The 22,349-nt window shown below is 46.4% G+C and overlaps 1 long non-coding RNA gene across 1 annotated transcript; it reads right to left on the reverse strand.

Annotated features, from left to right (window-relative positions):
• Nucleotides 1-14,156: 14,156 nt before the first annotated feature.
• On the reverse strand, nt 14,157-20,034 carry LOC142830481 (uncharacterized). Its single transcript, XR_012905766.2, has 4 exons — nt 19,805-20,034; nt 19,170-19,320; nt 18,372-18,562; nt 14,157-18,031 (listed from the first exon to the last, which is right to left on the reverse strand). It is a non-coding gene; the product is annotated as an uncharacterized LOC142830481 (long non-coding RNA).
• Between the last annotated feature and the right edge of the window lie 2,315 nt (nt 20,035-22,349).

Consider the following 22,349-nt stretch of genomic DNA (forward strand, 5'->3'; position numbering starts at 1 on the left):
TAGTCACAACCATATATACCAAAGGATACAATTAAAAAAATGAACACATATGAAAAGGACAAATCACATTTCAGAACAGGAGGGGGATGCAGGGGAGGGGGAAGGAAGGAAGGTAAGTGTCTGTGAATTGATGATATTAGAGGTGGGGAGAGTGGGATGTTTGTGAGCTAATGGTATTAGAGGTGATAATTGGGGAAGCTATCTTGGTAATGGGTAAGATAGTTTGAGTGTTTGTTCATTCCTTCTCGGAGAGTGTTGAATTTTAACATGAATGACAGTTCAGAGGATTCCCTTTCAAGTGCAGATGTAAAAGGTCTTTGTAGCAGAATGCAGGAGTGGAGAATAATAAAATTGACAGATGATATTGCACTGGGGGGGACTTGCAAGCCCTTTGGAGGATAGAATTGGAACTCAAAAGGACCTTGATAAACTAGAGAATAGGTCTGAAATCAATAATATGATATTCAATGAAGGCAAGTGCAGAGTCTTGAATAGAAGGGAAGAAAAAAATCAAAGGCTGGCTTTGGCTAGGCAACGATACTACAGAAAAGTATCCAGAATTGATCATAAATTGATGCATTTGTGTAACTCCCATTTTCCTTCTTGGATTACCCGAGAGCAGGCAACACTCACCTGTATGCTCGGCCCCGATGTCAATAGTAAGGGAGATTCTGAGTATCCCAGTAGTGATGCTGGATATTCACTCTCCCGCTGGAGTCTTTTTACTTGTAAAGGAAATTCGTCTTGGTGGTGTCTGCACCAGGGTCAGCCCTATACACACGTACTGGTACACCTTGACAGCCTCCAGGAATAAACCTGAGCTAATTGATGCAATGGGTCTAACTCAAAATACCTATTAAACAATATTCAACAAGTTTATGCTTTGAATTAATGCACCTTAACAACTTAATCTCAATCTGTTATATCCTGGGATTTTTTTTAATTAAATGTCATGAGGACTTCAATACATCAATTAATAAATGGAGTTTGCAGAAGAAAATGAAACTCAGTCAAGTTGCAGTTACGCTGTCACCAGTTACCCCTCCTCTGAGTGTGCACGCCTCAGAATTTCAGAGTTTTGGTACGTGTTTGCATGGGCTGGCGCGCTTGAGGAGCTTGAGGCTGGGGACAGCACTCCATTGGTCCAGCGAAACAGTCCAGTCAAAGCAACAAGGGACAGAGCAATTCTTACTCCGGATCATTCCAAGCTGCACGACCCTCTGAAGCTTCAGAGGGATAGCCAAGAAGTCTGTACCAGGAAACGCTTAGAACACAACCAATCATCTGGTAGCACTTTAAAGACTAACAAAACATGCAGATGGTGGTATGAGCTTTCATGGGCACAGCCCACTTCTTCAGATGACCGGAGTGTTGGAACTTCAGAACCAAAATAAATAAGGGAAGAAGGGGCGGGGAGAGAAGGAAAAAATGTGGGGGGGGGGGGCAGAAAGAGGCAGAGGATAGATAAGTATCAAAGTGAAAGCCGAGAACGTGTGTAACTGGAAAACAACAGATAGTATATTAGCACCTACAAACTAGATTGTTAAAAGAGGCAGATAAGAACCATTAGTTAGCAATTAGAGAGGAAGAGAACTAAAACCAGATTCTACATACACATAAAAAACCATTGGCACCTTCATTGTTTGGTAGGTTGATAATGTCCCAGCCATCCAGTATCTCGATTTAAACCATTAGCATGAGAATTAAACTTGTGAATGAATTGTAGTTCCAACCCTTCTCTGTGTATTTGGCTTGGGGAGTTGGTCTGTAACAAAACAGCAATTTGGAGATCCCTTAATGTGTGTCCAAGTAAGTTAAAGAGATCACCAACAGGTTTCTGTATGTTCCCTTTATGGATATCTGATTTGTGTCCATTAATTCTTTCCTGTAGGGACTGTCCAGTTTGTCCAATGTATATTCCAGTGGGGGCATTGCTGGCATTTGAAGTAATACCCACCACCCTTGACCAGCATCTCAGCTCATCTGGAAGAAGGGGCCCCACCACATGCATCCCTGGAAGTGGAAGTCCCTCTATTCCCCAAGGCATCATGGAACTTGTAGTCTCCAAGGCCGGACTGCAGAACTCAGGAAGATTACCAATCAGTTCAGAGGCCCCTCTAGTAGAGACTGCCTACAGTTGCATTAAAGGTTAATATTCTGGGATGAATTAATAGGTGTATCATATGTAAGACACAGGAGGTAATTGTTGGCTCTCCTAGACGCTGTTGAGACCTCATTGGGAATGTTATATTTAGTTTTGGGCTCCACACTTTAAGAAGGATGTGGACAAATTGAAGCGAGTTCAGAAAAAAATGGCAAAAAGGAAAAAGGACAGAAAACCTGACTATGAGGACAGGTTAACAAACATAGGTAGGTTTAGTTTAGAAAAAAGGAAACCAAGGGAGGATTTTATGAGTCTTCAAGTATGGTAAGGGCTGTTAGAGGACAAGGAACAATTATTCTCCATGTCCACTGAAGAGGACAAAAAAGTCATGGTTTTAATCTGCTGCTGAAATACATCCTAAAATATTCACACTGCCGGAGGGGGCTCTCAGCCATTGTGATTATCTTCAAAAAACCTTGGAAGTTGAGGGAGATATGCCAAAAGACTGGAAAAGAACCAATATGGTGAAAAATCTATAAAAGGGGGAATAAGGACATCCCTGGGAATGGGGATGGGAGCCGAGGAGGGACATTCAATAATAGATTTTAGCCATCCTTGGACCAAAAAACCCTACAAAACCCAATTAGGAAGGGAACCAGCTAAACTGCAATTCATTTGCAAATTCAACACAGTCAAATTAGGAATGAATAAAGATTTAAATTGGTTATCCCACTATAAAGACAATTTCCCCTCTCTTGGTATTCACACCTCCCCATCAACTGCTGTGAGTGAAAGCCACATCCATCCTGACTTAATTGGCCTCATTAACACTGGTATTATACTTGATAGGTAATTTTCTCCTTTTTGTTGTACTATATATAGATACACACCCACATCCCTGGCTCTGTAATTTCCATTCCAATTCATCTGATGAAGTGGATTTTACCAACAAGGTTAAGACCTCATAAATCTGTTAATCTCTAAGGTGCCACAGAACTCCTCATTGTTTTTGCAGATGCAGACTAAACACAGCTAACTCTCTGAGACTTTCCGGCCTTTAAAGGCAGTCAGTGTAACTTTTGCAGACAAAAAACAAAAACAAAACACTTCTACACCCTACAAGCCTATTTCCTTTGTTGCTAGGAAGGCAAAGCTTTTGTCCTTGGGGGGAAGGAGGGGAAGCACCTGTGAACCACAAAAGCTTTATTGCTCAATTGCCAGTGTAAACAAAGCCTGAGGCAGGGAGTCAGAAATGTGTTTATAAACAGAGTGATTAACAGGTGATTAAGATAAGAAAGGGCTATTAGGATGTTTCCTAAAGTTAAATGATCTGTTCCAAGCTTGGTGAACCGCCAAGTGGCCTAACTGATAGGAAGTAATTGTAAGCTTTTCTACTGTCCTTCCAATTATAGTCAAGAGGTGGAAACAAAGTTACAGGTTGCACCCCTATAAACTGGGACTCTCTGGTCCAGCAACATCAGTCAGGTTTTGAGAGTGCCGGACCAGGAAAGTCCAATCTATACTCATATCCTTTGAGATAACTGATTCTTTAGACAAAAGAAATGTAGTAGCCCTAATGTACCCGGATGTCAGTACGACATCTGATGCAGTTCCATGTGAGAAACAGTTAAGTAGGAGAAGATGGGAATTAATATGAGAACTGAAAGGAAAATAAGGGACAAGTTACAGGGAACACTACAACAGATCTGAGAATCCTAGGGCTGGAAGAGACCTCAGGAGGTCATCAAGTCCAGCCCCCTGCTCAAAGCAGGACCAATCCCAACTAAATCAACCCAGCCAGGGCTTTGTCAAGCCAAGACTTAGTAAACTATCAGGCTAGAGGGAGGTTACTAGTGGAGTTCCTCCGGGATTAGAAAGGAGGCCAAGCTTATTAAACATTTTTATTAATGGCCTTAGCACAAAAAGTTGGCATGTGCCAATAAACTTTGCAAAGCACACAAAGTTGGGAGGCTACCCAATACCGAGGAGGACCAAACTATCATACAAGAAGTCCTGGATGGCCTTTCAAACTGGAGTAATAGAAATGGGATGCTATTTCATGGTGCGAAGTGCAAGGTCTAGCATTGAGGGACCAACACCAAGAATTTTTGCTATACAGTACTTAGTTGGAAGTGACAGTGGAGGAGAAAGAGCTCAGTGTCATTACTGATCAAAGAAGAACTAGGAGCTCAGCGTGATGCATCTGTGAAAAATGTTAATGTGATCAAAGATGCATCAGGTGAGGTATTTCCAGCAGAGTCAGGAAAGGGTAAGTGCCATTCTACAAGGCATTGATGAGACTTCATTTATAGCATTGTGTACAGGTCTGGTCTGCCAAGTTTAAGAAAGATGAATTCAAACTGGAACGGGTGCAGACAAAGGCTACTAGAATGATATCAAGGATGGGGGGAGGGACCTATTTTATGAGAAGAGACTCAAAGAGCTTGGCTTGTTTAGGCTAGCCAGTTGAAGACGACAGAGGGCAGATATGATGGCTCTGTGTGAACATACCAGAGAGAGAAATGCCAAGGAGAGAAAGGAGTTATTTAAGGTCAGCATCGCTGTGGATCCCAGAACAGATGCATATGAACTTGCCATCAACAAGTGTAGAAACTTGCATGGACAATTGCAAGTTTAGTTGCAATTAGGCTAAGGTTTTCAAACTACCATAGGAGTGATGGTCTGGAGCCACTTCCCAAGGGGAGCAGGGGAGGGGACAAAAATCCTTGTTGGTTTCAAGATTGAGCTTGCTAAGTTTATGGAGGAAATGGTACGACAGGTCTGCCTACACTGGCTTGTGACCCCTTGGCAACTGCCTGTAGCAAACCCTCCACCCCAGCACCTGGAGACTGGATACTAGACGGGGAAGGCTGTGAGCGACCACAGAGAATTCTTTTCCACATCTGCCTGGTGAGTCTTACCCATATGATCAAGGTCTAACTGAATTGTGGGGGTCAGGCAGGAATTTCCCTGAGTCAGGTTGGCAGAGACCATGCCGGTGGCTTTTCAGCCTATTCTACAGCAAGGGGCACGGCTTTCAGGTTAAAACTAGTGTAAATGGAGAATCCTCTGTAGCATGAAGTCCTTAAACAATGATTTGGGATTTTAGAAAATCAGCCAGAAGTTAGGGGTCTATGGCAGGGGTAGATGGCTGAGATTCTGTGGCCTGCAGTGTGTAGGAGATCAGAGTAGATGATCACAAGAATGGTCCCATCTGACTTTAGTAAGCATGTGTTAGTAAGAATATACATTACAATTTTAAACCTAATCACTGTCCTTTAAATCATTTGCCACAATATGTCAAAACAGGTTAACATTAGAGTAGTCTAATCTTTATTTAATTTTCTGTCTTGATATAGGAATTAGATACAGTGCTCCTGTCATATATTTCTAAATTATCACCTGCACAAACAGAGTTTTTAATTGCCTAAGTAAAGTTGCCTTCCCATATAAAATGGTGCCCCTGTGGGCAGGCATGGAATTTTCCCCCTCCAACTCCACTTACACACAGCCCTATTGGAGCTGCCGTCCAATGAGAAAAGTCAAACGCACCTATGACCTAGAGCAGGGACAGTCAATAAGCAGCCCATGGACCAAATCCAGATTGCTGGACACATCGGCACGGACCCCAGAGCTTTTTAATTACTTATCACTCTTATTTTTCTATTATTTTCTCTGACGTCAGGACCCTGACTATACCTTGATCAAGAAATCGAGACCTTGACAACAAATAATTGACTACCCCGTCCTATAGTAATGTGTTTTCAAAAGATCCTTCCCAAAGGCTGCCTAGCTTTGTCATTTACACGGTCACACAGAGAGAGAGATCATGTCTACATAAAGGTTGCTTGACCCTGAGATCTGAAAAGGCAGCATAATAATAAGCACAGAAGACATTTTAAAATGAAAGTCTTCCTCATCTGCTTCAGTCCCTTTTCTTTCCCTTTGAGCCTTGTGGTTAGAAGCCTTGCTGTATTTTTAGCCTTAATCCTGACTGTGACTGAAAAGTATGAAATCTCTGGTTCAGGTAGCTACAGGGAGGGTGAGCATGGGAAGCAGAGCTGCTGTGAACCTATTACACTGCTATGCCCTAGACCGTTTAGATGTGAGAGATACACTTGTGTCCAGTGTCTTCTATAAGCTGAGCACTAGGGCGACCACCCAGGAGAGGTTCAGGTGCCGCCCAGCTGATTACCGGAACTCCTACAGAGTCCCACAGCTGGTCGCATGCGTTTCTATTGGTGGTGCGCATCTGAACATGTCTTGGTGCACATCACAAAATTTATTCCACATGCAGATTGAAAAAAAATGAGTGGGAATATTACTCGTGTCTGCCTCCTTTGCTTTGCGAACAAAAGCTGGTGCGCTACATGGAGGAATTTCTCTTTATAAAAAAAAAAAAAACCTACTAGCCATAACTTTCTTCACTGCAAAATCATTTTCCTAACTCTTAGCTATCATGGGACACAGAGACCATGCCTGTCTCGTGCAGCTTCAAGACAGCTGCAGGGATCTGACACCAGCTCTTGTTTCATATTAAGGATATGAAATAAGCATCAACGGAGAGCCTGGAAGAAGAAGAAGAAACAGCTGTTATAAAGAACTGGTTATGAAACCCTTGCATCTCAGGCTGTCTGTCGAGCCTTCCTAGTGATCAATTTAGATTTTTTTTCCCCCATTTTTTGATGACCCTTTGATAAATCACAGTTTAACATAGGATATAAATACTCATAACCGATTGCCATAGGCGGACCTGGAAGGAATTTTCCTCAAAGTCAGTTCAGCAGTGACCTTGAGAGGTTTTCACTTTTCTCTGCAATATGAAGCGTGGGTCACCTTGCCAGGATTATTTAGTAAACCTCATGTAATTCACTGCCCTTGGTGCATCCTCAGTCCCCCACTCTACGGTTATGTGCCACAGGAAAGAAACTAGGCATCTGTGGCCTGGGACAATTTAGCTGTTGGGTTTGGTGTGGGTGGGTTTGGTGGCCTATGATGATCTGGGGATCCACTGTGGCTTGAAAGTCCATGACTCTAAAGCTGAGAGCAGAGTCAGAAAATCACTGGCTACGTCTACACTGGCGGCTTCTTGCGCAAGAACTTGCTAGGTGTCTACACTGCACGTGAGCTCTTACACAAGGAAATTTACAGTCTAGCGTCAGAAAACAGGTCTTCTTCCGGAAGAGTTATGCCTCTCCCCACCAGGAATAAGAGCTCTTGCGCAAGGCGGCAATGTAGACAGGCAACATGAATTTCTTGTGCAAGAAACCCCTATAGCTAAAATGGCTTTCTGGAGCAAGAGAGCATCCACACTGTCATGGAAGTTCTTGCACAAAAGCACATGGCCGTGTAGATGTGCTCTTATGGAAGACGTTTTGCTCAAGAACTGTTCCGCGAAACAGTTCTTGTGCAAGAAGCTTCCAGTGTAGACATAGCCACTGTGTCAAACTACTTGTTTCATCATATGTATTAATATTATCGCCATAGTCCTAGGTACAATAAGAGTTTTGTTTTGTTGATTGGAGGTTAATGTGGCCACACTGGTTTAGTGAACGAAGTAACGTTTGTCCAAGAATTGGTGCCTGTGTCCAGTGCTACTTGCTCCTGAAGGCAACTATGTGACGTACTGTGGTTTGGTCAATGATAAGCTGCCAGTCCACTAGAATGAACATGTGAAGTTACCATGCCGTGCTCGCATTGCATGAGCAGATCTCTTGCATTCGCCTTCGGTGGCACTGCCCTTGAGGAATCTTCCCTGTGGTCTGAGTGCCACAAGCCTCACTCTTTGGATTCCAGGACCTATTGGTTTAAAAAGGCAGCGGGGCTTGTGCATTTCACGCTGTTTCAATTCCCCCCAGCAGTAAGGCAGGCCTGCAGGGGGCGGCGGGGGAGGGAGGCAGTGTGGTGCACTCCCAGTAGCACTGAAGTCTCCCCTTTCAGGAGCATGGAGCTGCTCCCCCTTTGCCCAAGGGCCTGGCGTGGCTGTTGGCCCCCTGCTCAGACAGAGGAAAAAAATCCACCCACGGATGGAAAAGCTGAGGGGGAACATTGTTGTGCACCAAACTGATCCCTGCCAGACTACCTGCACCATGACGGAGTCTCTCTTTGTCCCAAAAGATGCTTTGGCCCAGGATGGTGTAGGTCTGGTCAGGATGGAGCACGTCTGCCAGCGTGTATCTGGCCTTTGCTATGACCATGGAGTCCATGCTGAGGAACAAGAGGGTGTGCCCGCCCCCGAGGTAGCAGACTCCGGTCTTGGGGAGCAGAGCAAGCAGCACTGGTTTGGCTGTGGGTTTGCCTCACATCACCCCCCACCTCCGAGGGTGCCTCCCAGGCATCCATGGAGTGGGCTTGTTGGGATGGGACTGGGGACACTTGCAGAGCAGGCTGCAGGCATACATGTTGCTTCCTGGCTCCCAGCAGGGCTGCTCTGGGCCATGATCTTCTTAAATTGACAAGGTGCAGGCACTTCCCTCAGAGAAGCATGGAATCAAGGATTTAATTCACAAGGTGTCCTGCCTCTGCTTGCACCAGGATTAGAGGAGAAGGGGACTGTGTTTGTCACAGTGCAAAGCTGGAAGGGAGAGGGGTGTTTTTTCCTAGGTCAACACAGAACACAAGGTGCACTCGTTTTGCGGGGTGAGTAGCTGGAGGTGGAACATGACCAGGTTAATTTGCTGGGTGATGAGGCAGGGTCTATCTAAGGCAGTGGTCCCCAACCATTTGAGGTTGCCGGGCACCAGGGGGCGTGGCCGTTCGCCCGCCAGGTGCCAGGGGGAGGGGACACTTGCGCGCCTGGGAACAGCCCCCCCCATAGCCGCATGCCCGGGGCCGGCGCCCCCTCCAAGGGCTGCGCGCCCGGGGCCGGCGCCCCCCCCCCGCCAAGCGCCGCACGCCCAGAGCCAGCACTCTCCCCCCCCGCCAAGCGCCGCACGCCCAGAGTGCGGGCGGCCAATCCGCAGCGCTCCCGGGGCCGGCTCCGGCACTATGCATGCGCCATGTGCCCGGGGCCAGGCCAGCCCCGAGCACTTGGCGGGCGCACACAAATGCCCCCGCGGCGCCTGCGGGCACCGTGTTGGGGACCATAGATCAAAGGCATCAGCAGTTTCGTGGAGCCAACTCCCAGTCCTCAAGGGTGGACACTTTCCATGGATCCATACTGAGGTCTGATGGAAACTCTTGAACCCCTTATAAGAAGCCTGTATCAAATTTTACAACATTGCTCCAAAGGCTGGGGATGCCAGAGCTCCTCAGATAGGTCACCAGAAATCCTCAATACAGACCCAGGTGGTCCTGCAGCAGACACTGGGCATGAGACATTTCAGCACGACCACTTAAAGTACAACAAAGTTCTAAGCAACTGCAAACAGAGTCATACAACCGGCAACTTGAATAGGAGGTGGTGCTGTCAATTCAGCTTGCAGCTACACCAATGCGACAAGCTAAGGCTGTAGCCCGCTGCTTTCCGAGCTAGCAGGAGTGTAAATAGCAATGTGGCTGTGGTAGCATGGACAACAGCTGTGGGAGCATGGCTGAGCTGTATCAAGTAGAAACCCATCTGAATCCCCTTCTCTGTACATACTCTGCATGGCTCAGTCAGGCCTCCGCTGCCGCTGTCAGTGGTACATGCCATGGCTACACGGCCATTTCTGTTCACATTGTCTTGATGAGAGAGGGCGTGAGTAGCCATACTGAAGTGGTGGCATTCCACCCCTAGCTCTTAGTGCAGACTTAGGCTTAAATAGCACCACCTCCTGGGACTCAAGTGGTTAGCCAGGCTTGTTGGTTTCCATCAGAAATGAATAAGTCAGTCAGATATTGCTTCGAGGCAATCCTGTTGGTTTACACGTGGTCCTGCTTCACTGACCACAATATAAATCCAACAGCAGGAGACAGTTTCTTTACTTGCTGTTTCGTGCCTCTTTCCAGCCAGCACACTGCCCCAAAATGCTCCCCTTCATTTTTTTTCAGGTCATGTAAGTGCTTTGCTCTCTGGAGCTGCCTCGTTGCCTTCCCCCTGAACTGTTTCTCACTCTCCCTTTCTGTCACTCACACATGGACCTCCCTCACCCAACACTTAGCCCCTTGGATTTGCGGTAAAGATCCTTCAGAAAATTACAGGTGATTCCAAATACCATCCAAAACAGTAGAAAGCCTTAATTACTGCTGTTAGCTCTGCTTAAGCAATGGGGTCGCATCCTGCACCAGTAAAGTCAAATGAGGGTTTTGTCATTGACCTCAGTGGATGCAGGGTGTGAAACAGTCTTTGTTAACAATACTTAGTTTTACACAGAATACTAGAACTGGAAGGGATCTGGAGAGGTCATCAAGTCCAGTTCCTTGTGTTGGAATTTAAAGTTTTATTCTTTTTATATTTGTATTTTAGGATTAATAATGTAGCAATGTAAGGTAACATTATCACATTTAATATTTTATTAAACTAAGCCCTTTAGTAAGATGATATATATATATAAAGTTTAGTAAGTAAAGAGACTGGATCTCATATTGTGTCTATGTCAATGAGATTAGAAGAGTGTTGAAGGCCCGAGCCTTCAGTGTGAATTGTTTTACTTACAAAAATTAGGAAGGCAATTTACAATGCTGTTTGCTTTTGTTCAATATAAAACTTTGCTGTTTGTATCTCTGTGAAAGACTGTTTGTATGAATGAGATAAGAAGGTCATCGTTAGAGCCACATGGTCAAGAGAGAAGGGTGAGAATGCAGGGTGAAGGCAAACTGTAAAAGACAGACTGCAAAGAGACATATTGGGGTCAGAGAAACCATCAGTGCATACCCACAGTCAAGAATTGATCAGATTGGCAGATGGATGGCTCTAAAGGTGAATGCATCCCTAAAAGCAACTGATTAACAATCCAGGATAGGATGAGCCTCTTGGAGATGTTAACATCAACAGGTCACAGACAGAGAAATCCACAGGACTTCAGCAGAGAAAAGGATTATAAAAGCAGGGTGCCTTGCTATGGAACTTTGGGTTCGTTTTGCCACCAACTCCAGAAGAGCATTGGATCACGACTGACAAAAGGCCCTGCTCTCCCTCCGTGATTGATCTGGCTGGCCACTCTGGACTGGTAACTATAACATCGTCTGGCGGGACTGTGTGTGTGTGTAGTGTTTGTGTGTGAATGACTGAAAAGCATATGCAACTGTTGTATTCTCAATAAATGTGGCATACTGCCTTTTCCCCTATAAAAGATCTCATGTGCTTTGTTTAAGCATAACACTTGCCATCATGGCAGGATCAAACACCATCTAGATCATCCCTGACAGGTGTCTAACCTGCTCTTAAATATCTCCAGTCCAGAGATGGAGATTCTACAACCTCCCTAGGCAATTTATTCCAGTGTTTAATCACCCTGACAGGAAGTTTTTTCCTAATGTCCAACCTAAACCTCCCTTGCTTCAATTTAATCCCATTGCTTCTTGTTCTATCCTCAGAGGCCAAAGAGAACAATTTACCTCCCTCCTCCCTGAGACACCCTTTTAGGTATTTGAAAGCTGCTGCTATGTCCCTGCTCTGTTTTCTCTTTCCCAAGCTAAACAAACCCAGTTCTTTGAGTCTTCCCTCGTAGGTCAAATTTTCTAGATCTTTAACCATTTTTGTTGCTCCAATTTCTCACATCTTTCCTGAAATGTGGTGCTCAGAACTGGACATAATACTCCCAACTGAGGTCTAATACCGTACATCAAGGAGCAGTGGGACATGTTAATAGGAGTTTGCAAAGCACTGACAACTTTGGTTGGTGCTTTTACGGATGTGCAAAACAAAAAGCTCATTGAATATAATCAACAGTAATTGTTTTATATCCTAAATACAATTAAGGTACATTTATAGCTCATATGCCATTAGGAATTTCTAGCTCACTAGATAATATTCTAACAGGATGAAGAAATATACAAACATTTCCTCCAGGAGATATTCTGTTATGAGCGTTTAACTTTAAACAAAAATACTGTTGTGACAATGATCACAGAAAGTATTAGAGGCCCAAAATTACTACAGTTGTAGCTAATAGAGAAATCCCCATTGACTTCAATGGCAACAGGATCTGGCCTGTTTTAGCCAGTGTTTCTGCTTACTTTGATTGCAGGCTGAATTATAGCCCTGTAATCTCGGGAACCCATAGTATTTTCCATTACTACATCAACAGCTGTTAGCTAGTGCCCAGACTCTTAAAGTGCATGATTCCTCACTGATACACATAGCTAGCAAGCTACACCGGACTGCATCTTCATTATAAATGCTACGACTTCAGTTGTGTTTTCTCTCCTTTTCTAAAAGATAACCTATACAAAGATGGACACCAAAATAATGAAGTGGTATGAAACTGATGTGACATGACTTATGTTGGAATAAAAGTAGTAACCTTATCTTTAGCTAATGCCAACAAAAAAAAATAAATCAGTGTCACTACTTTTGTTCCAAATACCAGTGGCCATACACAGACTTGCACTGGAGTGCACTAGGTTTCATCCACACCTTTTCCTATTTCTGAGCAAAATTATGTATAGACAGATACTAAGGCACATCCTGGTTGGCTGTGCTCACATGCTGGTCCAGTCACCACAGTTAAGGAAAATACCACGTTGCAATATCTTACTATATATGTTAGAAACTGTTTGTATCTGTCTGAGTCCATTTGTTTAAAAATTTCCTCCTATACGCTAAGAGCTATTTGGTAGGCAGCTTCCTCTTATGACAAAGCATAGTCAGGGGTCGGTCATGTCAGGGCAATGGGATGTGCTTAGACTGCAATTGCTTTTCATAACAAGGAAAAGGAGGGGTCTGATGGCAGGACAGTTATGCTCCAGAATGACCACAAGGGGGCAGCAAGTGCACGGGACAGTTATATTGTAGAGTGACCACAGGGGATGGCCACATGTGTAACAGCATGGCCAGCTGCAGGCCGGGTTTTGAATGCTGCCAGCCATTGGCCCCAAGTAAGTGGTCCCCCATCCTAAAGTTGGAGCCCAAACCAGCCCACCACCCCCAAGCTGTTGGCCCCAGTGTACCAGCCAGCAGCCCCACCAACCAAGGCCCCTCCCCACCGTGGAGCAGGTGCCAACCAGGCAGCACAGTGCCTGCTGGCCCTTGGAGCAGCTGCCGGCTCCCCTGGGAAACAGCCACCAGCCTGGGCTGGGCAGCACAGTCCCGCCACCACCACCCCCTTCGACACCAGATGCCTGCCAGAGCCAGGTAGTGCAGCCAGCACCACTGCAGCCTCCCAGACGTCAGCCAGCTGGCAGGCCTTCGGGCTGCCCTGAACCCATCCCCCAACCCGCTGCGCTGAGCCTCCTCACCTCCCAAGCCCTTGCCCTCACTCCTACACCCCCACACCCTGCCCTAACCTGCATCCCAACCCCCTGCCCTGACTCCTGCACCCCCCATACCCTATACTGACTCCTGCACTCCACACACCCTGCCCTGTGCGCCCCCACCCCATACTAGTTGCTTTAAATGAAGGTACATGCAGTCCCACTAGTGGGAAGTTAAGGAATAACCTACCATAAGCCAGTTTTTCTCACCTATAACATTCCAGCATGTATGGCATGGAACATGAAGGTTTATATGCATAGAGTTGAGCATTCTTAGACACCACAACCCTGTTACCATGTCTGCACACACACACACACACACACACACACACACACACACACACACAGAGAGAATGAGTTACTATGAGCGTGGAAACTCCCATCCCCTCAGCCAAAACCAGTCCTGTCTGAACCCTTTTTTTCCTCCTACCCTCCCCAAAATGGAAAAGCACCTTTATTTGTCCCCCAAATGCAAAAGGCCTTTTGCATCCCCTAGAAATCTAAATGTCACTGACTGACCCACTTGTGAAATTCTTCCACTCCCATTAATGCAATGTAGGTCACCAATTTCTGCTTGATGCCGTGCGTATCTTACTTCGCTTATTGCTTAGCAAAACCTAGGGCCGTGACCAAAAAAACCCCTTTGTTTATCTTTCCCCTGAAATAATTGTCATTGGTATCCATGGCTTCATTTATTTATAAAACACGGGTCTGTCCTCACTCTTTCCCTTCTCTTTATGAACACACCATCTGACTTTCATATTCCTACAATTGGAGGACACGAGCACTCTTTAGCTTTTAGTGTCCTGCCAAGATGCCAGTTATGTCAAGCCCCTCTCCTCAAACAAAGGAAGCCATTTTCCCTATTCTAGATTCCAGTGCTACACATCAAAACCCTGCATTTGCCTGCCTCTCTGCTTCTTCTATTGTCTGGGCTAACACAGAGGACTGTGTGCCGATCCTTTTTAGAGGTAATTGGGAAACGACAAAAGGATAAGCCTGTGTGGTCCTTTCATTGCACACCCTCCCATTGCACGTGGGCCATCCCTTATAATGATGCCATTATCTAAATGTCAAGAGGTAACATTAACCAAAGGGGGAGGGGGGAGAACACTCAGCAAAGCCATAAAACGGGAACATCACAAGGACTCATTATTCGTATTCAGCCTCGTTAATAAGGTATGTGCTCCTGGTGCCAAGACAGCTAGAACAAGTCATCTCAACGAGCTCAAGGTGCCTAGGAAAAGCTGTTGTCATTAGCTAAGATGTTCGCAGCTTTTACCAGTGCTTGCTTTTTAATGGCCGCATACTATATACAAAGATTGTTATGTTTAAATAGGATAAAAGGTTGAGGTAATCATCAAACCCACATGGCTGCTGACATCAACCAGGCAGGCAATTATTTTATTGTGACTATAAATCCTATGTATAGCAATTAAGCAACGTGGGGATTATTTTCCCCATTATATGCATGTGTCATTCTCATCAGTACTTATATGCGTACAAAGTACGAGTAGCACACAGAGCTGGGCAAATGCATGCAGGATTCAATTTGGAAAGGGAGGGTTGGAGGCAGATTAACTCCTGCTGGTTCACAGGGAGGTTTGGAATATGAATTTGGATATCCAAGGAGAACACATTCACATCTTCTCTCCCCTCTGCCACTACCAATTACACAGCACGTGCCCCATCGGGCTTGTCTTCTGAAGCTAGAAAGCCAGCCTGATCCGGTCCGGCACCGTTGGTCTTGTTGAAGTTGGGAGGTGGCGGCTATCCGGGCATGTGACATAGGGCACCTATCAAATCCCATGGCTGCCCAAGCATGCAAGCAAGCTCAACCCATGTTGCCATAACTTCAGTGCATTTGAACTGAGGACTCTTCCTGAATGGGTCTGAGATACAATACATGCCTTTCGTACTGCTAGACAACCACAACCGGCAGCTTCCACCAAAGAGCAACACCCAATTCTTCCTCCAGCCCATCGCACTGGAGCGGTAGCGACTCTTGTGGCTCATAGTGCTTCACGACAAGGACATCAACTATCGTTTGGTTCAGTGCGTTAAAGGCTTGCTGTCAGAGACCTGTCCCGTCACACTCAACATTCTGCTTTGTGAGCTCAGTTCCTGCTGTTCCACTCCCTTCTTTTCCCCCGAGTTTTATGTCCTTGTCTCTGCATCTCGGTAGATTGTAATTTTCTGTCACAGTCTCATTCAGCTTCTGTACATCATAGTGAAGTGAATAATGAGGTTCTGTGCCATTTTTTTCACCCCCTTCCTGCACTTGGTTGACTGCTGGAACACCTCAGGTGCTGGGCTTATGCCCATCGACAGGCACAGCCATCTGTAGTGACCAAATAGCGTCGCAAAGGTTGCTTATTCACGTTTATGGGCAAAACTTATTTCTCACATTACAAACTGTAACAACACTGGCTTTGGCAAGTTTTGGCAAGACATCAATTGTGGATGGTGGTTTCTTTTCAGTGCCTAGGATGTATGTCAATATGTGATTTGTCTGGTGGTTTCTTAAGTACCACCATACAGCTTATCTCAACTGTATTCATCCTGACAGGTGCAAACTTGAGAGCTCCTTGCTTATTGGATTATGTAGTGCCACTGGAATTTTCCTTCGTGGTTAGCAAACAGGTTCCATCGTGGGGCCTGTTTCAGTTGCAGCTTGCCTTGGAAAATATCTCCATGTGCTTTTCAAACTGTTCCCATCGGTCATGGGTCTCCTTTTCCTTCTTGGACTGCACCTATAAAATTGTGAGTCTGGGTTCTGATCCGCTCCATGGCTTGTATGGCTGTATACCCAAAAGGTGTTTGTGAGGCTTACCATCCACCTGCCAAAACTTCCATTGGTACCATCTATTGCTTTCCAGATGTGTTACTAGGTGGTCACATTTTCATACAGGCTGCATTGGGGTCTGTAATAGATTATTAGATTGCCCCAGCTCTTTGTAATGAATATGTTCCAATTCAGTCAACTCGGGAATCTCATTACAGGAGGCCCCAGCTAAAAACACATAGGACATTTTCCTAGTAACCTCCATATTGCATGCACAGAGGCCGCTATTGTCCCTTGTTGTCTTCTTGTCCAAAGAGCTTGAACCTGATATGCTCTGCAAGAAGAGAGACCATCATCTGTCTGATGTGACCAGGCCTGACAACAGAGGCAAGCAAAGGGGGTAGTTGCTCCGGGGACCAGCAGTTCAAAGGGGCACAGGACTTCTGGCAGCCAGAGTCCTTTTATTTGCTGCCAGAGTTCCACGCTGCATGCTCCACGCAGCTGTGCAGGCCGGGGCCCAGTGCTGTTGTGTGGTAGTGCCGATGTATACCGGGGCGACGTACAGCGGGGACGCCCTGTACTCCATTGGTCCATGCAATCTGGTATCCTGCTCTCTGGCAGTGAACCCCAGGCCAAATTCTTCTGAGGAAAGTGAAAACTCCCTTCCCTGAAGGCACCTGGACCATTGCATAGCTAAGGGGAAGGACATGTCCTGGGTGAGTGCAGCTGGTGGGAGCGTATGTCCTGAAGCAGGAGGGTGCATAGCTGTCATCGTCTTCACCGTAAACCAGTGGGGCTGGAGGTGTGCTTTTCCATACAAGTCTCAAGAGAGAGTTATTGGTGTGGGTGGTGTGGTTTTTTTTAAGCTTATAAAATTAAGATAAAAAGGCAGCTGCTTTCCCAGGGAGTTTCTCTCTGCCCAACCCAGCAGGAGCTGTTCTGAGCTGCTCTCGTCGGAGCCTAGTTTTACATATCTTACAAGGAGGCAGCTGAAAGGCAGCCCATGAGTGCAAACCGAGCATGATGCAATGGAGTCTCTGCGCACAAATGCCTCATTGACAAACCTCATAAGAGCCGCGTGTCAAGAAATGATGTTTCCGCTACAGTAAGCACATGCCACAGCAAATGAAAAATCATCTGGACAGTGACAAAACACAAGTGGAGAGGGTGCAGATGCTGTTCTGCGAAGCAAGAGAAATCCACAGCAGCTTGTCGATGAAAATGGGGAATATTTGTAGGCAGGGGATATCAGTCTTACAGACATCACATTGCCTGCTATGAGGCAGGTTAAGCCTCATAAAATAGGAGAGGCAAGCATTAAGAAATCTAAGTTAGAAGAGGAAAAATATGTAGCAACACCTAAATAGTGACATGCGAACAAGATAAGCCAGTGAGGGCTGCCGAATGTTGAGCTCTGGCATGGTGAGTCCATAATGATGTTAATTAACTACAAATGCAGCAGAGCATTGTTAAATGCATTTGGGATATGCACACGCCCCATTTGGGTGGAAAATTAACGAGCTGCTGTTCATGTGGAAAGAGAAAGCATTAAGAAATTGAGTTACAGATGAAAAATCGGGAGCTGCTTCCATGGGGTCCTCCTACCACACATATGTCCTTTAATTAAAAGCAAGCATCTGCCCAAGGACTGCAGCACCTAACCCTTTACTAATTGATGGGCAAGCGTCATCAGTTGTGATAACAGAGCTCTTGATTGCAGATCTAAATTTTTTGACCTTGGAAAACAGGGAGCTTTTGTCCAGGTGTCACTGGGTACTGATGATGGCAACGGCCTTTTTTGTCCTGACCTAAAAAAGGGATTACCATCAGGGCTGGCATTAGGCAACATGGCAGCCCTGGGAAACTTGTGTTTTGGTGTTCTTGGCCTCTGTGGGCCTAGTGCCACCCATTTCCCCTGGCACCCAGGGGCTCCCCAATCCCTGCACCCCCAACTTGTAATCCCTTTACTACTAACCCTTACATTGGGCCCCCTTTACCCCTCACCTCTGCACCGTGCCCCCCACATCCCAGCTCTACCCTGTATCCTCCACCCTCTTCACCCAGCAACACCCATGCCCTATTGCCCCTCATGATCTATGGCACCCTGGGCATTGGCCCAGTTTGCCCAGCCCTGTTACCAACACTCACAGAAACAGGGAGATTTGGGCCATTTTTCTAGGCACCTGCCGTTTAGCAAGTTGGGCACAGCCCTCTGAAGTTTCTCCAGCTGGATGTTAGGTCAGCCATGTTACAGGACAGGTAGAAGACCCTTTGGGGAGCGTGATAGTCCACAGGAAAGGAGGGAGGAGCAGGAATCAGGCAGCACTTTCCCTTGTCACCTGCCTGCAGAAACACAGGCAATGCAATCAAGATATGGTTTTCCCTTCCTAAGTCCTGATGGGGCTGCTGATGGCAGCCACAGAAGGAGTAAGCAGCACAGCCTGAGCCTGCTGGAGACTTCACCCAAAAAGGTGGTGCTGCAAAACGTAAAATAAAACAGCCCCTGCCTCTTTATCTGAGGGGGAAAGGGGTCTGTTCTTGGTGAACACCAACCTTCTACCTTTCCCTGAGTTGTAAGGTGCTGTGTAATGTACGCTACTCAATCACTTTTAGGTTGACCCCCTTGGGCCTGAGTTGGTTCTGTTCCCCTAGCGTAACTCTGTTGGTGTTAGGCCCCACAAAGTGTGGCTGAGCAGCGAGTCTGGCCTGTTAGTTGTGGTAGCTGGAAATACCTTCCCGTTCACTTCAACATCAAACCGATGCATGAAACCATAAATACAGCAAGGAGTTAATTCTTTCAGTCCTCCATGAGAATCTGCATGGTGCCCATTGAGAAATACTGAAGGCTTCCTGCCTTAGAGTGGCCTCGCTACATTCCACTTGCAACCAATACAATATTTTTTACTACTATTCTATCAAGCTGTTGTGAAGGATCACAGGAATGACCTGCCTTATTGGAGCCCAGCAAGGATTCCTCAAGGCCATCTCCCGGAAGAAGCAGTTTCAGATGAAGACAGTCATTCCAGAAAGGATAGGGATGATATAGCCTCGCCATAAGGGAAACATTTTTTCCTGGGCTCCAGCATGCCATCTTGCTCTGAAACGAAGATTTAGACCCTGTATCATGTTTGGGCTGTCGAATCTCTCTCTGCTTTGTCTGTGTTCACATAAATGGGCATGGTTGCTGTGCAGCATCAAGGAGCTGTTGCAGTCCACCAGAAGGTGGCTACATTTCAGTAGATGAAGTGAGGTGTGGCAAAGCTCTGGTTGTGTTCTGAGGGTGGATATTGTATGGCTCGGAGGCTTGGTGTCACCCTCCCCATAGCCTCTGGCCCTTCACTAGAGGAAAAAGTTACAGCCTACTGAGCCACCCTCATCACCCTCACCCTTTGTAGTCCTGGTCTCCCCACTCTGGGGCAGACTCTGTGGTGGTGTGGGGAGGGTTGGGGAGAACCTGGGCCCACCCACTGCTCTGGGTTCTGTCCCAAAGCCCCTAAGGCAGCAGCAACATGGAGTGTTTTCTCTACTCCCAGTCTTGCAGCCTTTCCCTGGGCCACTTCCCCAAACACTCCCCCCAATACCTTCTCTGAGCAAGCCACTCCTGCTCAGCACACTTCCCTCCTTGCAGACCTCCGGCAGCACATCTCTTACTCCCAGCCCTTGGGCTTTTCTCCTCCTCCTGCCTTTCCTGAGGGGAAGCCTTTTAGACTAGTCCCTAGCAGGCCTTAATGAGCTGCAGGTGCCCTGATTAGCCTGCTGCTTCAGGCAAGCTCTTAATTGGCCCCAGGTGCCTGCCTGCCTTGATTATGCCAGTTCACTCAGGGAACCCAAAACTATTTACCTAGTTCCCTGTGTATTTGCCCTCCACCAAACTACTGTAGCCACATGCTTCTTAGTTGTTCTTGCAGGGGTGTTAGGATAGGGCTGGGGGGAGTATTCGGCTCCCTGGCTTAGCTCACTTCTGGATGAATAGATGACTCTGGATGGAACCCCGAAGCCAGCTCCAGAGCCTTTGAAAAAGTTGGAGGCCTATGGAGAGGGAACTCTATTTCCCAAGCATCTTAGTTCGTCCTTGCTGGGATAAAGAGCAGACAGTAAGCAAACAGTGGGCCTTAATCCGGTGACTTCTCCAGCCCCGCGTGCAGTGAGGCTGGCCACGTCCCATCAGCGGAGCAAAAGCAGTGAAACAAGAACGCTGCATCTGGATGGCTCGCAGGTGCGTCTGGAGCAGGGAGAGGAAAAGGCTTCTCTTCGTTTCAGATTCTTACCACGGCAGGCCTTCCAACCCGGTGTGCTATTTCTAGCTGTTCTTGGCTTCCTTTCCCCTCTCTGCAGATAGCCTGGGGGGCTGACTCACAGGTTTTATTATAAACTTAAAAAACAACAAATGGTCTGGTAGCACTTTGTAGACTAACAAAACATACAGATGGTGTCATCTACATGTTTTGTTAGTCTATAAAGTGCTACCAGACCATTTGTTGTATAAGCTTATTCTGTACAGACTAACTTGGCTATCCCCTGAAGGTTTTATTATGGGAGGCTGGTAGCATTGTTATAAAATATTCATGGGCATACGCACATTTTCAGTCAGTTTCACGACCATGGTCCATGTTTTCCTGAAGCTGGTGCTGCTGTCTTTTGGGGGTTTTTTTTGAATCAGTGGCCTGCAGGTCTGCAGTGTGGTGCACTGCTGAGTTCATCACGCAGCTGTGTTTGTGGGCACAGTGCAAGAATCGGCACGGGGGGGAGGGGAGAAAAGAAAGGGGGGGGAGAGACAGGCTGTGAAAGCGTGACAGAGCCTGTGATGGCCGTTGAGGGGCCCCAGTTGGATTGCTTCCTTTAGGGCCACAAAAGAGTAAACATCAGATGGGTTTAAATCAAAGGGTTTGCAGAAGGTTGAAGAAAACCAGACGAGCTGAGTGAAACAAAAACAGCACTGGGGAAAGCCGGCTTTCCTGGCACCACTTTATTAGAAAGTCTGCCAGCCAACTGGAGCGGCCAGGGTCTTCCTGGGGTAAACCCTGTGATGGGACCGGGGCCTTCATTTGTGGCTGTTTTAGGGCTTCTGCCTTCCAAGAGGCAGCTTTACCTGTTAGCTAGAGCAGGGAAGTAGGAATTGGGATTCCTGGGTTCCATTCCTAACAAGTCAGGACCTTAGGCAAATCCCATGATGCTTGCTTTCACAAAGGGGGCAGAGAGAGATGCAGAGCCGGCCAAGCCATCGCCCAACCTGCCCCTCCCCCCCTCAATACCTGGAAAGCCAAGCATATCCGAGGGTTTGGGGTAGCAGTTCTCTCCCCTTCTCTCCCGCCACATAACCAGAGAGGTACTGGTGTGCTTGAGGCAGAGGCTAGAACAGGGGAGGAGGCAACACACGTCAGCATCTGGCTCAGCAGGGCCACTGTCATACAACTGGTCACACAACTAGAGGGTCCACCCCAAGTTACCACCACACACCTGGAGCAGGCTTACCGCTTGTAACCACATGCATTTATGTGTCTATATGCAAAAGCAGCAATATAGGAAAGAATATTTCAACACCATTCAGAGTGAGACATCATGAACAAAGGGTTAAGCCCAGGGTACTCGGGGAAAAAAGGAAGATGCCAGTTTTCAGTTTGCTTCCATGACAGGAACTTATTACAATAGAAGTCAATGTTTCTCAACATGGGTACTGGTCTATTTATAACTCTCAGAAAAATCAAGTGGGTATCACCCACTATAGACCTTTTAATATTCATAACTCTTAAAAGTCAATAGAATGGAATATTGATACTTGAATATTGATGACTTAGAAGTTTACTTTTTCCAAAGACTGTTTCAATCCAATTTCAATGAATGTTTGTCGAGCACTTTGGGGTGTGGGAGGAATGCTTATGTGATTTTTTTTTCATATACTGAGAGAGATTGTCAGTTAAAGCAGGACCCAGTTAAAAATGTACCGCAAAACCTTTTTTGTTGTCTGACTAGGGATTTTAGAGTTATAATTGCAAAGTATTATTACAGAAGTTGCTTCCATCTCAAAACGCTATACACCCATTAAATCAAGCCTAACTAAATGCCTTAGGCACATAGCTGATTATGTACCCAGAGGGGCAAACCACCCCCTGACTAAAATAAAATCAA

Source organism: Pelodiscus sinensis, chromosome 8, assembly GCF_052426305.1.
Source record: "Pelodiscus sinensis isolate ZL-2025 chromosome 8, ASM5242630v1, whole genome shotgun sequence".
Classification (NCBI taxonomy): Eukaryota; Metazoa; Chordata; order Testudines; family Trionychidae; genus Pelodiscus; species Pelodiscus sinensis.